Here is a 16781-nt window from a genome sequence, read left to right on the forward strand (position 1 = left end):
GACTTTCTAAGAGAAAACTGGCTCGTATACACCCTACACATGGGGAAAAACACGAAAACACCCATGCAGCCAGCCCGTTTGCAGGATTCGAACCTCGGACCGAAACAGTCAATGTTCAGCGCTTTTACCGCTCGGCCGCTGGGAGATCGGAAAATAAAAAAGAACTAGAGAAACGGGAGGGGTGATTAACACTTAGAAAGTATGGGAAGAAACACCTGACGTGGCCAGCACAGGGCCTCCTACTAATTCCATATGTTAAACAACAATAAATTGTGAGTAAAATATGATATCCTGTTAATTGTTTGAAAACAAAATCTAATTATTTGCTCCAATAAATAGAAAAGTCTCTAATATGAAATTTTGGATAATATTTTATTATGTATGATTAGCCACTTGTTAGAAATGTTTTTTTTGTGACTTATACCAACATAATCAAATGGTTGTCCTTTTATTTTTTTTATCAAAAATTGAATTTTATTGGAAAAGTTTAATAACATATAGTTTAAATCGTTTTTAATTAAAGGAAATTAAGTGTTTATAGAGTTTGACTTTTTTGGGGGGAGCATAAAATAGATCCAAACTCTTAACAGACGTACAGCGAATTATCTCTGCGTCTAAAATTCACTACAGAGTCTTGAAAAAGTTGAAAACAAACTTTTTATTAAAATAGAGCTTGATCGTAAGAGCACGTATTGTGCTTGACAAAACAACCGCCACTTGTGGCGATGAAACTAAAGTAACAGTCAGATTTAAATTAAAGCTTAGACTAGTGGTCAAAGACTACACAAACTATTTAAATTTGCGCTGGTTCAAATCTTCTGACCAGCATAACAATTTAAATGACATCTGAATAATTCAATGTTATCAAAGCTGGTTGAACCTACGAATATAGCCTTGAGAGACAGAAACACGCTTCGTCTTGCAATCCAAAAAACTCAGTTTAATTATCCTCCAACTGATTTGCATTTTCGTGAGGAAACAGAAAGGAGAAATTATAGTAATGGTCTAAATCACGACAACTGTTTAATTAAAATTAAAATAATCTTATATGTTTATAATATATTTAAAATGAGTAATCTGAAGAAAATACCAGAATTTTCTGCTATTTGGCGATCATTTCTAGCTGATCTGCATGTATATCCCTGCGATATTTAGGTATGTGTTAAACAATGCTCGTTGGTTTTTAGAATTACAGCTGAATAGTGGCTACAGTACATTCCGGGACCAGGAAGAAGTAAAGCAATAAATATCTGCCTCATCAAAATCAGCAGTGCAGGAGAATAACATGAGAATTCTTGGTAACATGCCTGCATCACAAAAATTCTGAATTCTGCTTTCGTTCTAGTTCTTTTATACGGTTTGATATAAATAAATATCATGCCCAGATATAATAGAAAAACTTTTAATATGTGCTACATTATTTTAGATCAAGCTCTTATTACATTGATTCTACACTGCTGACCATTAAAATCGCAACACCATGAAGGAAAGCAAATACAAAAAAGATATTTATTGCATCTAAGCGCTATGGCACGAAGAAAAAAATGATTAAACTTGTAAGCATTTTGGAGGTTTACAGGGGTGCGAAATTAGTAGAAACAGCTGCCATTCCTGGCAGCTGAAACAGCCGTTACCCCATTAGGCATAGCGTCAAACTGGGCTTGAATGAAAGAAATGGCCAACTCATTCCATGCTTCTATCTTCAAGTCTATGTTACACTTCGTCAACCGTATTAGCTAGAGAGGCGTGGCGGGCCACTCTCTCAGCAACCCATGACCAGATGTTTTCAATAGGTGACAGATCTGGAGACCGTGCAGGCCAAGGCAGCAGTCAAATACCCTGTGTATCGAGGAAGGTCAGAACAAGTTGTGCAACATGTGGTCTTGCATTATCTTGTTGGAACATGGCGTCTGGGGGTTTCGAAGATAGGGCACAACCACTGGACCTAAGATGTCAGAATGTATCCATCTGCCTTCAAATGACCGTCGATCCGAACTAGGGATGTGCGTCTTGTATACCCAATGGCTGCCCAAACTATCACACCAAGTGCTGTCCAAACTACCACACCAGGACGGGTGGAGAACCCTCGGAAGTATACCCACGGAGTACTCTCCATCAAAATTGAGGACGTAACTGAGCAAAATCGCACTGTCACCTGAACGGAACTCAAGGTTGATGACAACGGCAGGCGTATTCTAGCGCTCCTTGCCACGAGGTATTTCGTGGGCTTGGGCTAACTACGTCAGACAAGTGAGCATAAGCAACAACAACAACGCATTATCTCAACATATTATCAATTACATATTACTAATTTATGAATATCTGCATTCCTGATGTATTTTTATATCTATTTGTTTAATTCATAAATTATCATGGTAAAATAATATAACGAATCTGATACAAACATGAGTGAAATAGACGCAACACTATCAGATACGAACTCAGACTGGATTATTATTCTGGATTATTATATATATATATATATCAAAACCAATTCTGATAGTTTATAAAAAATGCAGTACTGAATATGTATAAAAAGACTACTCAAATGGACAAAAGAATCCAAGTATCTCCAACTAAAATCTGCTCCGTTGGAAAATAAAGAATCTGTATCAGGAGAGGATAAATCTCATCAATTTTTTCTCGACTCTAAAATTCAGGAATGTCAAACCGAAGAATAACCATACATAGAAACTCCTATCTGCCAACATCAAGATTCTAACTGCCAACATTTGTCAACTTCTGCTCTTGCTTGCCAATATCAAAATATTACATTAAATAATCTTCAGTTTCCTCCTACAAATAGTATAGTCTATGAACACTTCATCAAAGAAGAAGACATACCCTCAAATAAGAGACTTCAAAAGGGAACAGTACGACTTCGAAACTTCTGAAGGACCTAGATCAAAATCTTCCGCTAAATAGCCTAAATAATAACTTTGCCAAAATTACCAAACTCAGACAAGGTGGTATTGCAGTGTTATGTAACTACAATAACGATGTCTTTTTGCTCAAAGACAAAATCCTTAACAGTCTTTCAGAGGTGTCCTTTTTAGTACTTAAATCAAATTACCAAAATGTAATCTTCATCATGTGCCGACTCAATACACAGATCAAGACATCTTAAATATACTTGCTGCATCAACCAACCTTTCCAAACAGGCATTCACCCCTCTTTACAACCTTCCAGAGGGCTCAAATTCTACTTCCAAATGCATAATAGAATGCTTCGTACTGCTTTTAAATATCTTCAAATATTGAAAACCATCACAATAAGTTGGAATCAGAATAGCGAAGCACTATGGGATCAAACACTACACAAATTACCAAGATTTTTCTCATAACTATAAATAATCTACCAACTAGACTCACTGTATGTATTGTGGAAACCGCCACCATTACTCACAATACCAAAATACATCAATTGTGAAGTTAATAATACAAACCTAAATACAAACTTCGACATGTTCCACAGTGCCAATGATGTCCTTTGCTCTTCTTATCAGCTTGAAATCGAATAAATTAAATGAAGAACAACGTACTAATGGATTCAAATGCTAATATTAAAATGCTCCAAATCAATCTATAAAGAACAAGAATCACACTCCTTAATGCACTCAGGTTTGCCAAAGAACAAGACATGCATCTCATTTTTGCACAAGAGACATATATTCTACCTAATAAAAAATTAAAACTTTCATCTAACCCTTATTCTCTTCTTACATATTCCACCAAATCTGCAATAATCTACAATGGACTTTTATCTCCTATTGCAACTCATATTAGCCTGCATACTATCACAGTCAAGATAGAAAATCATAAATATTGTTGCCTGTGTACGGGTTTATAATAAATTAAATGCACAAGTCCGATGAAAAGTGAATAAAATTTATTATTATCACAAGAAATAAAATAAGATGCTTAAATTTTCTCAGATATTCTTACAATATTGCAATATCTCACAGTAGTTATCTTTTAAACTACCAAAACGTTCAACAGAACTGATTCAAAATAGAGAAAGCTAATCCGATTTCACCGCGAATTCGCTACAGTAAACAACAACAGTTTTCTAAACAAACTCATAAAACAACTGAGCTGAGATGGTTTTTCTCTGGCTTTTATAAGCTTGGCTTAATCAGCACGAGCATAGTCTGGTATTTTCTCGATTTTTCCCGAAAAGCAAAAGCGTACAATTATGAAATAACCGTTTATTAAATGAGCGTGCTCCTGTATTTTTTATTTTTTAATAACAATTCTATTAAAAATAGCAAACTAAATAAATCAATACAAAACCGTAACACTGCCCCCTTCCCAAGGACTGCACGTCCCGGGCAGTACAATCCCTGGACAGGAAGCCAAACTTACAACTAAGGCATAAATGCAATAATAAACATTACATTACAATAACAAACAACTTGAACAATAAATGAAATAACTAACGTAAACAAATCAAATGCTATCAAATACTAAATACAAACCAAATACACATTTAGAAACAAAAAGATCCATGATCTTACACTATTTACAATTATTTACACTACATACTACGGCCATAGCAATGAGTCAACCTATCGTAACGAACGACTTAAGGTTTAGAGCTCGATGACTTACGGATCCGAACCACGACGTCATTCGTTTTGTTTAGGACTGCGTAAGGACCCAAGGTGACTTTAGTTTTGGACTGAATCCTTGCCGTCGAATCGGGTTCCACAACCACACCTTGTCTCCTTTGTTGAATCGATGTCCAGCAGCTCTTGTGTCCTAGAGGTTCTTTACCTTTTCCATTGCCAAGTTTATTCACTCATACTTCAAACGCATCACTTTAAACCGGGCCTGGAGATCTTGGACATATTCTTTAGGTGATGAAGGTGCATCCAGAAGGCGACCAAACAAGACATGACATGGAAGACGAGAGTCACGACCGATGAGCATCTGGCATTAAGAATAGCCGGTTGTCTGGTGTTTTTCTTCCATAATAATTTCGGCAGCTTTCTGAAAAGGGTCTTCTAGGTAAGGAGTTCTTCGTTTCCAGGTGAGAATACCTTCTGATGATGGATGGTAATATTCTCTGACGCTAAAAGCTGTTTGTTGTTTTGAGGACCAAGGAAAAATCGTATTTCCTTAAAAAGTCCAGCCCGAGTATGCTTGGTTCTGTAATATGCCACATATATCGTGTGATAGTTGGCGGCATTTCCAAACGTGATATTAACGTTTAACTTCTCATCTATGGCGAGTTTTTCACCAGACGCAGTCTGGAGGGTAATACAGGATGGTGTCCAAATGAGTTTATCTTTAAACTCTTGAGCTAAACCTCTCCAAATGATGGTAACATCAGCTCCTGTATCAGTGATCACATTGCAAGGAACTCCATCGATATACCCATTGATAGAAAGTCCATTACTGCTGCCTACCACTGCAGAAATCTTGAGCGCTTTAAAACGGGAGTTTTTCACTCTCCTTTAAACTCCGTAATCATTAATTTGTTTCCTGTTTTGTTGCTGGGGAATGTTCTTATTTTCCGTACCTTGGGGTGTTTTGCAGTTGCTTCGTGGTCTTCAGCTCCGCAGTTCCAGCACTTTTGCTTCTGGTCACTCCATTTTCTTCCCATGGCCATTTAATTGTCTGTTTAAATCGTTTGTCTTATTTTCCGTGTTCTGGGGTGTTCTGCAGTTCCTACGTATGTGGCTTTCAATACCGCAGTTCCAGCACTTCAGGGTCGGTTTCTTGTCAATAACATTCCTTCTCAGGGTATTGAGTTGTCTGGTTAGTTCGTTTAGATGAACAGTGACTTCATCCTCTGGCTTCTGGAATTGAGCAGCTCTGATTAGTTTGGCGGTCTGTATGAATTGCTTGCTGGCTTCCCTGAATTTCACGGCGTACAACAGAGCGCTTTTTACATCGTTAACATCCGCTATTCGCAGAGTTTTCTGCATTTCAGGATCCCAGATGCCGTCTATAAAGTGCAGGGACAGGATTTCAATTGTTTCTGTCGGGAACTCCGAAAAGGCGAGATGGAATAGTTTTTCTGTGGCGAACTTCTGGAACATCCGTGGCGAACTCCTGGAACATCTGTGGCGAATTCCTGGAGTGTTTCCGTGGGCTTCTGTTGACGGGATTTTAATTGAGATCTGTAGTCTTTTAAACATTTCTCGCCGAAGCGCAGCTCTAATGCGCCGGAAAGGACTTCGAAGTCTAGTCTCTGATTTTCTGGAAGAGTTTGTGGAATATCTGCAGCGTATGCTCTCAGAGAAGCGGCGAGATGATAGGTCTTAGCTTGGGAATCCCCTCCATTCGCATCTGCCACTACAGAAAACTGTGTCTTATATACTTGCCAGAAGGTCTTTCCATCGTATGTGGATAGCTTCAGAAAGGAACGAGTAGGCATGGGTAGAAATTTAAAGGCATCCGAATTGCTCCCTGCCGTCATTACGAATTTCTTTAAATTATCAACTTCTCTGGCAACTGCAGAAACCCTGCCATCAATTTGTTGTTCGATATGATTTTGGACGACAGTAACATTTTCTTCAATTTGTTGTTCGATTGGCTGTTGGATGGCCGAAATTCTTCCTTCGATTTGTTGCTCCACAGCAGAAAGTCTTCCTTCGATTCGTTGCTCCACAGTAGAAACTCTTTTTTTTTATTTGTTCTTTCACAGAAGAAACTTTTTCTTGAATTTCTCCAACTTTAGTTTCAACTGCGTCCGTTCTGCCTTCGATAGACTCAAATTTGTTTTCTATTATGCAGGTAATCTCCTCTTTAACGGATGCCTGAACAACATTCATATTTTTATCTCCAGGGCTCTGGATTTTTGCCATTCACCAAAATGTAGGATATATATTTTCTCTTTCTTTATTTTAATCAACAACGTCGGCTATTTTAAAGCAATACATTGTCAATACCAGAAGTAAAATATGTTGGTCTTCCACGGGTTAGTGTGTTCCCATTTAGCTAAGCATATACGCTATTTAGAGTTCAAATTTAATCTTTTTATAACTGAGTAACAAAGCTATTTAAAAGCAATGAAGGTAGTTCTTAAGAACACTTTTCCTACTTTTTAATCTGATTGATTTAAATAAAAATGCATTTAATAAGAAAATCTCTAAATAGAAATGTGAAGTACTTTTGTGAAATTATCCTGGCTGCAATCATGAAAATCATTATATTATTATTTGCTCTCTGTAATAAATATTTTAGGTGGACGGCCGTGCAACCGACTATTTTTTGATAAAACCTGAAAACGAGGGAAGAACCTTGACATTCATTATTATAAATCTTAATTCAATTGTAGAGTTGTGATAAAATTAATGCAAATCAAATCGTTTATCAATTCAAAAATGAATGAAATGAAGAATAAAAAATTCCATTTATTTCAAATGTGGAAGAAAATATATTATTCTTTCTTATTCTGTGTTTATTATTTCTTATTCTTCTTATTTATTATTTCTTATTCATGTCCTGTCCACCATAAACATTAACTTCAGAGTTATTTAAGAAAACTGTGTCATTTTGTTCATTCTAAGTCAGATTTTAATTAAATAAAATAAAAAGCGATTCAGTAAGCTAAATATCTCGATAAAGATAAGTAGAAAAAGTTTAATGGGGCATCCCAGGACCATCCGCCAATTTTATGTTTCAAATAGTAACTAACTTTAAACATAAAGTATCACTTCTGGTCGATTGTTTGCACAGAAAATTTCATTGGTCTTTCAAATAAATAGAAAGATTTGTAATATGAAATTCTGGATTATGTATAATTGACCGTGGATAAAAAATTTGATTTTCTAAATTTATACCAACATAATCCAATGTTTGCCCCTTTATTTTTTAAATTAAAAATTGTTTTTGATTTGGCATTTGAATAACATACAAATTGAATTGTTTTCAATTAAAGAAAATTGAAAGGTGTTTTTTTTTAATAAATACTTTGAAACAAGTTCCATAATTTAATTTTCTTTTGTGTTATTTCTATCGCATCAATAAATCGAAATTCATTTTGCCTGTACACTTCTAAAAAAAAAAAAAAAATGGGACAGTGCTATATCTCCCGTTCTACTGGGCCGATTGACAAAATTCAACCTGCGTTTTTCATGTCTCGAAAGCGTGACTTAGGATATATGTTAGATTTATATATAGCACTATTCTAACATAGGTATTTTGACACAAAATCGGACTTTTTCTGAAATAATATACCAATTTTTTTCCATATTTCGATTCTACGACTCAAATTATGCCAGAATACCAAGTTTTGTAAAAATCGTACGAGTAGTTTTTAAAATATTAGCTCTCAAAATTTTAGCTCCTCAATGTTAATTGAATTTGGCAAATATTTATATCTCTTTTTTTATTAAACTTTTTTGATTTTTTCTCTCACATTTCGAAATTTAGGTTCATTCCAAATAAAATTTACCCATTTTTTGTGTTTTATTTTAAAAATTTCTATTTTAAAATAATTTTTATAAATTTTTCGAAAAAAATTTTGAATTATAACCTATAAAATTTTTACCATCATCTTAAAGTAGGTGTATTTTTAAGCATATCTGCAAAAAATTAGGCTTTTTTTATTCAAAATTTTCTAAGATATACACGAATTTACATATTTTCGCATTTTGAAATTTGGCATCTTTTTTTGAGCGATAATAACGCCAAATGTGGTCTATGGATTTTTGTTACACTGAATTGCCACAGCTATTTAACCTTAAATTTCAAGTAAAATTTTACGGAGAATTAATTATATGACATATTTTCTCTCAATGATGCGTAATACATATTTATTAATACTATATTTAAAGCTATTTTTTTAAATTTTAGATGATATTATTCAAATTTTTAACTATTTTTTTAAATTTCTCTATATCTTAAAAAAAAAAAAAAAAAAAAAAAAAAAAAAGAGTAAATTTTTGTATGAGTAAATTTTTGTCTTCGGCGTTTTATCGTCTGCTGCTTTACTTCGTTTAAATCGAATTGTCTAAAACTGAGAATTTTTGTTTGATGTTTATTTGAATTTTATGACAGTAACTGCATAATTTATTTCTAAAAACAAACTGTTGCTTTTGAAGTGGCTGAAAGAGCGGCTGATACATATTTTTAAAGCACAGTATATTTTTATAGGAACATAAGATTTAGAATAATCATTTTTATAAAAGTCAAATTATGATATAAACATACAACCCTCTAGAGACTGAATTAATGGAAGTTCGGTGGTTGTGTAGAAATGATCTGTAGTTACTTAATGGCTGGATAAGTCAGCAGATTCTGTGGACAAGTGAGAATAATTATATAAACGACACCCGACATTCTGGATTCAATTAACAACAAGGATATGATGTTTATTAAATGAATCCAAGAAGTTTTAAAACATAAAAAATCAACTCATTTTTTTATCTTAAAATGTATTTTTGTGCGTAGTGTATTTTCATTATATTCTTAAAATTCTAATTTAGAATGTAATTGTCAAGAACTGAATCCTAATCATTAGTAATATAATAATTATTACGGTTATTAATAAATCCTTCTTATAAATTACAAATATTGCACACGATATTATTTATTTACACTTCAATTCTAACCGTCAACTCTAGTAGAAGTTACAAATCAATTACATTTAATTAAGGATTGGATTGGATTATTTAATTATCGCAAAGCACACGAGGGTTATCTGTCTAAAGGGAGGGATTCCTTCGTGGAGGACTTTCTAAGGGAAACTGGCTCGTATACACGTTACACATGGGGAAAACCACGAAAACGCCCATGCAGCCAGCCCGTTCGCGGGATTCTAACCTCTGACCGAACTACCAGTGTTCAGCGTCTTTACCTCTCGGCCGCTGGTGGTCTATTTAATTAAGGAATGACCATCTAAGTTTAGAAACAGCGTACCGTAACAGCAATTCAATTATTGGCGCCGTAACTTTCATGTTACTTCCGATTGGCAAGCTAAATGATTTTTAATGAGTATTCGGGTTTTGCTAGTAACTTCACTTGAAAATCGCGCTTAAACTAGGTTAGTTGGTTATTTGAACATAGAAAGAACATGGGAGCTATTTGATTAAGGTGCTTTCATAGATAATGTTTGTAAAGAGAACCTAGAAAACTACGAAAACCAACCATGCAGCCTGGGTTAGACTTCGCAACAAACAATTAGTATTTAACAATCTTCAAATGCTAGGCAACTGGTGAGGCTCCAATTAAATCTCCAATTTAATACTTTATTTCTGAATATTAAAAATATTGTTGTATTGTTAGACACAAAAAGCAGAATTTAAGTTTTGTTAACTCGTTAGTAAACTACCAAGCCGTAGTGCAAATGAATATTCAATTGCTTTTGCAATAATTGTATTCACTTAATATTCTTGGAATATGAGCTAAAGAAGGAACGTTCTCGGAAGATTAAAGGAGTGTTTAAATCCAGTGATATTAGGTTTTTCTTACAAGCTCAGGATCAAAACGATTCAGTAATTGCCCGAGTAGTTGACTTGTAAATGACTGTGAATTAAGCAGATGACTTTTAATCTTACGTTTTCAGTCAGAAAACCTATTCCGAATGTTTTGTATTGCATGACAATGCATCTTTTCATTATTCAATAACCAGTCTGAGAACCGCTTGTGTTCAGAAAATAAGTATGTGTATTCAATCGTCCTGCATGTTCTTCAAATTTGTCTTCTTGCGATTTTTTTCTTTCCCAAAAACTAAAGTTGCCTCTCAAAGGAAAAGTTTTTTGACATTGAAGAGACAAAAGGAGTATGACATCTACTTTTAGAGGCATGTCAAAAACAGATCTCTACAAGCCTTCTCTTCCATTACATGTCGTGCAGTCAGACAAAAAGTTGCATCAGCGTAAATTTTATAATCTATTTTTATTCCACTCTGATTACTTTATTAACATACAGTGAATATATACTAAATCTTTTACTTTAGCTTAAGTAATTCGGAAGTTTTGACGGAATTGTTGTCGGAACTAGGACTTAGAAGATAAGTCAAATTAAATATTTCGATAATCCAATAAATTCAAGGTCGAAGTTTCAATATTTTATTTTCGGAGGGAGGGGAAATTTTTTCAGTTTTGGTCCATTATCCTAAGTACATTTGCTTTGATTCTTTATTTTTCCATAAAAGCGAAAAATTTACGCTTGGTATACATATAACGCATAGCTTCAAATTAAAATTTAATAATATACAGAGTGGTTATAATTAAAGTTCCACACTGAAACGGTCATAAAAGGAAAACCACTGGATGAAATGTTATCAAACTTGGTAATCGTGTAAAGGAGGTCATGGGAATTTATTTTCCGCGAAAAAAAGGAAGTTGGAAACCTCACCACCAGGGAGAAAATGGCGCTGTATGTAATATTGTTAAACGAAATATGGGTCGGAATCTAACTTAACCTTTTGTTACACGGGTTTAACATGTTGCACACCCTTAAGAAACTTTGAAGTAGGCAAATTACCATTTAAAAGCGTTGAATTCGATAAAAGTCGAGTGCGCCATCCGTGTAAGTGAGAAATTCGTCCGTGAAAACCACGAATTAGCGATTAGAAAATGTGAGATCGCAAATCACTCGCACAAGTGCGTACGATCTGGAAATCGTTTTCTTACAGATCGCCAATTTGTAATTTTTGAAGCCTGAATTCGGCACTAAAACATGAAGATACTGATTCAAAACGCTTTTAATCGATTTGGGCCAAAGAAATCCCTCATGTTATCTATCTAGTTCCATTGGCATTCTCCTACTGCATTCGATTGCATAGCAGTCATTCCACACCGTTTAGTGTCGAATGATAGCTAGTTTTATAACTGAACCGTTTTTCTCTGAAGAGCAGGTGACAGCTGGACCACTGTGATTGCAGCTCACTTAGAGTCAATGTTAAAATGTTTCGTGATACACGAACTGCATGGAACTGCAGTAACATGGCATTTTAGATACTACGATTTTTATGCAGGGCTGGGTCCCACCTCACGTGTGTCGCACAGTTACTTAGGAAACATTTCACGAATGAACGCCTTATAGGCCGACAATTCCCCTCTTCCCACCAGAACTCAATCTCTGTGACTTTTGGCTTTGGGGTTATCTCAAAAGCACTGTTTATGGTGATATTCTAAACAATTTGGCAGAAATGAGAAATGTCCGTAACATTCCTCCTGATATGCTAAGAACTGCTGTTAAGAATTCAGTAACAGGATTTAACTTGCTCTCGGAAAATGCTGGACGCTACATTGAACATGCTTTGTAACACGTTTCGGAAACTATTAAACACATTTTAAACAGATGTTTTCATGTCTTATTTCATTTACCAATATTGCATACAGCGCCATTTTTCCACTGGTGGTGAGTTTTTTAAATCTTTTTTTTTCCCGCGGAAAATAAATTCCTATAACCTCCTTTACACGATTCCCAAGTTTGGTAACATTTGGTCCAGTAGTTTTCCTTTTATGACCATTTCAAATTGGAACTTTAATTATAACCACCATGTAAATTAAACTTTAAAAGTCTGACAGTTTGGTTCAAGTCCCAGCTTTAAAAATATACATATTTAAATATAATATTTTATATTAATCCTCTTAGAAAGAATGTTTTAAGAAGCTAATTTTTCTCTCGCGTTATAGATTGTATAAAAAACATGATCTTTAATATGATTTAGATTGTTTCAGCCAATATAAGAATCGGGTCACTCGGTGGTACAGAATAAACCCTGCTGGACTGTTTTATTTCTTTGTCATTTAGCAAAAATCTTTTAATTAAAATATTTATGCTTTGGACTTTGCTCTATACTTTGTTTATAGTTAAAATGTCCAGAAAATGAAAAGCTGTCATCAGCTGAAACGCAGTTGATGTAATTGATATTTTAAAAAAATTGACAAGAATGCAAAATTTATGGAAGTCTAGGAATAGAAAAATCTTAATTTTTTGTGTGAGCACTGAAAATAACTGTAGAAGGAAAGAAGAAAATTAGAGAGAAAAGTAAGCAAAAATTTGCAGGGAAATTTGGCTGTCAGACATACCAAGATGTTTCAAAATGTTGGACGCTTTTGAATATACCTTCAGGATACTTCAAAGAATTTAGGTGTTCAAAGAGAAAACACTTGGACGTGTACACCACGACCACCAAATACCATCAATTGAGCTTGTGTTAACAGAAAAGACAAAAACGATATCATTACAGATTAAAGTGAAGAGAGACTGGTTGTAGACTATATGGTTGTATAAATTTAAATTACGTTATAGAACATCATAACGTATCATAAATGGAGAATCCCATGATTTTCTCAGTCGAATTACTTGAAGATTCAGGAGTTTATCCAGTGATGTATGTGAATGTCACCTAAAGACGTTTTTTTTTACTCCTGATGAAACAGCGGCTGAGCGGTAAATCGCTGAACACTGGTAGTTCGGTCCGAGGTTCGAATCCCGCGAACGGGCTGTCTGCATGGGCGTTTTCGTGGTTTTCCCCATATGTAACGTGTATGCGAGCCAGCTTCCCTTAGAAAGTCATCCACGAAGGCATCCCTTCCCCTAGGCATAATTAAATAAACCAAAACCTCTTGATGAAACCAGACTTTCCTTTCATCTCATACCTTCAAAATGTTTAGCCTCTAAGACTGATAAAGGCTCTGACCAAATACTTCGTGATGAACTTTCTAAGAGAAACCAGCTAGCATACACGGTACACATGAGAAAATCCACGAAAACGCCCATGTAACCAGCCCGTTTACCGGGATTCGAACCCCGGAGTGAACTACCAGTGTTCAACGATTCTCTACCGCTCGGCCGTTTGTGGGCCTTTATGAAATGGAAGGCGATAACTTTATTTAAAATGATTGTCAGAAATACCAAGATTATTTCGAAAAGTTGGATACTTTTTAATATACTTGCAGAATGCCTAAAGAAAAAGAGCAAGAATAAAGTAGAATGCCTGAAGAAAAAGAAAAGAAAAAATAAATTTTTGCGTAAAATTTAATATTTCTACTTTTTTTTTTTAATTTAAAACTTTTTAATCTTATGAGATTCTTGCGATTTCAAATATAAAATATTTGACTAAAATATGAATAACATTTTAAGAAACCAAATGTAGGATAAAACTGTGTAAAGCAATGGGCACAATGATTAAACTGTTTAAAGCAGTGTATGCAAGTCATCCTATGTTAAAATGTCCGTTATACATCTCTCTTATTTATATATTTCTTTTCTGAATGGAACATTGAAAGGCGTGTTAACTGTGCTTTACTGTAATTTCTCTTTTAATATAATGCATCATAGTCTGGGTGACAAAATATTCTTCGGAAAGAAACGCAATTCAAATAAATAAAATCAAATTCTGGAAAATTTATATTAATAAATATATTTAAAATGCTCAGTTTGAAGGAATAAATAGAAATTTTAAAACAATTATCTGAAGAGACAATGCAACACAAACAATTAAAATAAAAGTATAAAAATTTAAAAATTTCGTAAAATAATAACTATGACAAATAAATATATATAAAGAAAACTATTTGAAAAAAAAAAAAAAAAAAAAAAAAAAAAAACGCTGCACCGTTATTGACGCAGTTGGAATAGGCAAATAGAAATTTTTAAAACAGTTATTCGAAAAAAAAAAAATGCAATTTAAACAATTAAAATGAAATTCGAAAAAGAAAAAATTACTTAAAATAATAACAGTTATAATAAAAAATATATAAAGAATATTATTTGGAAAAAAGAATGATGGTGACTTTTTTTCCTCTCACGGGAAAGGAAACAAGGTTGCCATATATTAAGACGTTCGCCAAGTGAACTATTCTTGGCGCAAACTGAACAAAAAGAGCCAACATAAATTTGTGAATTTCTCCGTAAATTTCGCTCCAAGTTTTACAAAATTTCATATTTAGGCATAATTTGAGTCGTAGAATCGAAATATGTAAAAAAATTGGTATGTTATTTCAGAAAAAGTCCGATTTTGTGTCAAAATACCTATGTTAGAATAGTGCTATATATAAATCTAATATATATCCTAAATCGCGCTTTCGAGACATGAAGAACGCAATTTGAATTTTGTCAATCGGCCCAGTAGAACGAGAGATATAGCACTTTCCCATTTTTTTTTTTTTTTTTTTTTTTTTTGAGCAGTGTACATATATACTTGCGATATTCAGTTTATCAATAAACAATATTCATTCAATTGCAACAATATTCAATAGTTTATAGTATATGCAGCAATATCTTATGTTGACTGATGCAAAACTGTTATGGGCTTCAAGTGCAATGCCACTTCTCATTGTCCATTAAAAACTATTATGGGCTTCAAGTAAAGTGCCATTTTCGGTTGTTCAATTTTAACTCAATCAACTCTCTATATGTATAAGGAAAATATGTATTTTTTATCGTGAATCGTTATTATATCGTTATTAGTTATCGTGAACGAAAAAATCATCACAGACACATAGACATCGTTAGAAAAACAGCAAAAACGTGCTGCGGGGATCCTAATTCGTGCTTACTCACTGAAAACTCGTTATCGAATTTTTATACAGAAAATATTATTACCTCGTTTACTTTTGTGTATAGGTAGGCCGAAGGCAAAACGAAATTTAAATAAATTTGCTGAAGTCCTCTTCAACTGTTTGTTTTTATTTTATTTTATATTAATTTGGGCAAAAACACTCACCTTCTTTCATGAACTGATCCTAAAATTTCTCTTAAAAATTAAAAGTCCATAGTATTTAAATTTTTTTTAATGAAAGAAAAGCCGACTAAAAATATGATTCCCATACCCCAGACCTCAACTTTCATGGGCCTCCCGATAGATACTAATTACCACATTAACTACTACGCAATAACACTGATTCCATAGCAGGACCGGATTGAGATCATCAGAAGCCCTAAGTACTTAAAAGATTTTTGATTTTAAATTTTTTCTTCATTCCTTCTGTCTCCGGGTTTTGGCCATATATTCCATGGTAAAATCGGTAATGGGAAATTTTATGGTGCCCTCGATCCTGTTTTGTAGTGTTACTGTTTTTTTGTAGTGATACTGTTTTTTTGAGCACGTGCATATTGCTTAATGGTTAATCTAACCCTGTTTCATGGTATCTACTTTGGTTTAGTTAGTATATATAATTTTTAAAGGGACTTAGTCAAAAGGCCGCTAGAAAGTGCAGGCCTGGACACGGGACCTTTTTTTCATTTGCGGAATCAGGATTTGATAATCATAGGAGATGAAAAAATTTTCGAACAGGGTTTTTCTCAGATTTCTACTTTCCCACTATTCATTCCCACAAGAGTGATGTCAAACAATGATGTGACACCTGCCCATCAAGTCAGAGCACTCCAATAGGTAAGTCGAAAGTCGAGCTGGACGTCGAAGCCACGCCTTTCATTGAAGGCAACTCCTTCAACAAATGACTTTGCTCTTTAGGAAACAATTTTTGTTTCGCACGTGCACGCAAATTTTAAGCCTTCTCTTGTGGAATACGGATCAGTTTATGCAAGCATATATTTTTTAAACATGTGACAGCGGCGATAAGGGATTAATTATTCCATCCTTCATTGAATTTACCTCGTTGCGCTACTTAAAAAAGGATTTATCTGCTTTTCGTTGAAAAAATCAGTTTAAGGAAACAAGTATCGAAGGTAAGTTTTTTTTGTTTTTTAGGTGTATTCAGTTAAATTACATTTATTCTTTGACTGTAAATTATACGCGAGGGCGCTAAATATACCGGGAGGTCAACTGACTGGTCGAGAGCAGTTGGGGTTAGCCTACATTCAGTTAACTGATAAAGTAAACCGGGACGGTCTACACATTTCTATGA

At 34.2% G+C, this 16781-nt stretch overlaps 1 protein-coding gene across 4 annotated transcripts in view; it reads left to right on the forward strand.

Moving 5' to 3' along the window:
• Positions 1-16781, forward strand: part of LOC118201777 (uncharacterized) — a 132360-nt gene that overhangs the window by 30508 nt on the left and 85071 nt on the right. For 2 of the 4 annotated variants that reach the window (XM_085823844.1, XM_085823845.1), the window contains exon 1: positions 16415-16602. The exons of the other annotated variants lie outside the window; for them this stretch is intronic. The gene's annotated coding sequence lies outside the window, so the exon portion shown is untranslated. Of the gene's footprint in view, positions 1-16414; positions 16603-16781 lie in introns of those variants that run through there. 4 annotated transcript variants of the gene reach the window in all.

This window comes from Stegodyphus dumicola, chromosome 9, assembly GCF_044657685.1.
Source record: "Stegodyphus dumicola isolate Sdum_Otavi_A_Nest chromosome 9, ASM4465768v1".
NCBI lineage: Eukaryota > Metazoa > Arthropoda > Arachnida > Araneae > Eresidae > Stegodyphus > Stegodyphus dumicola.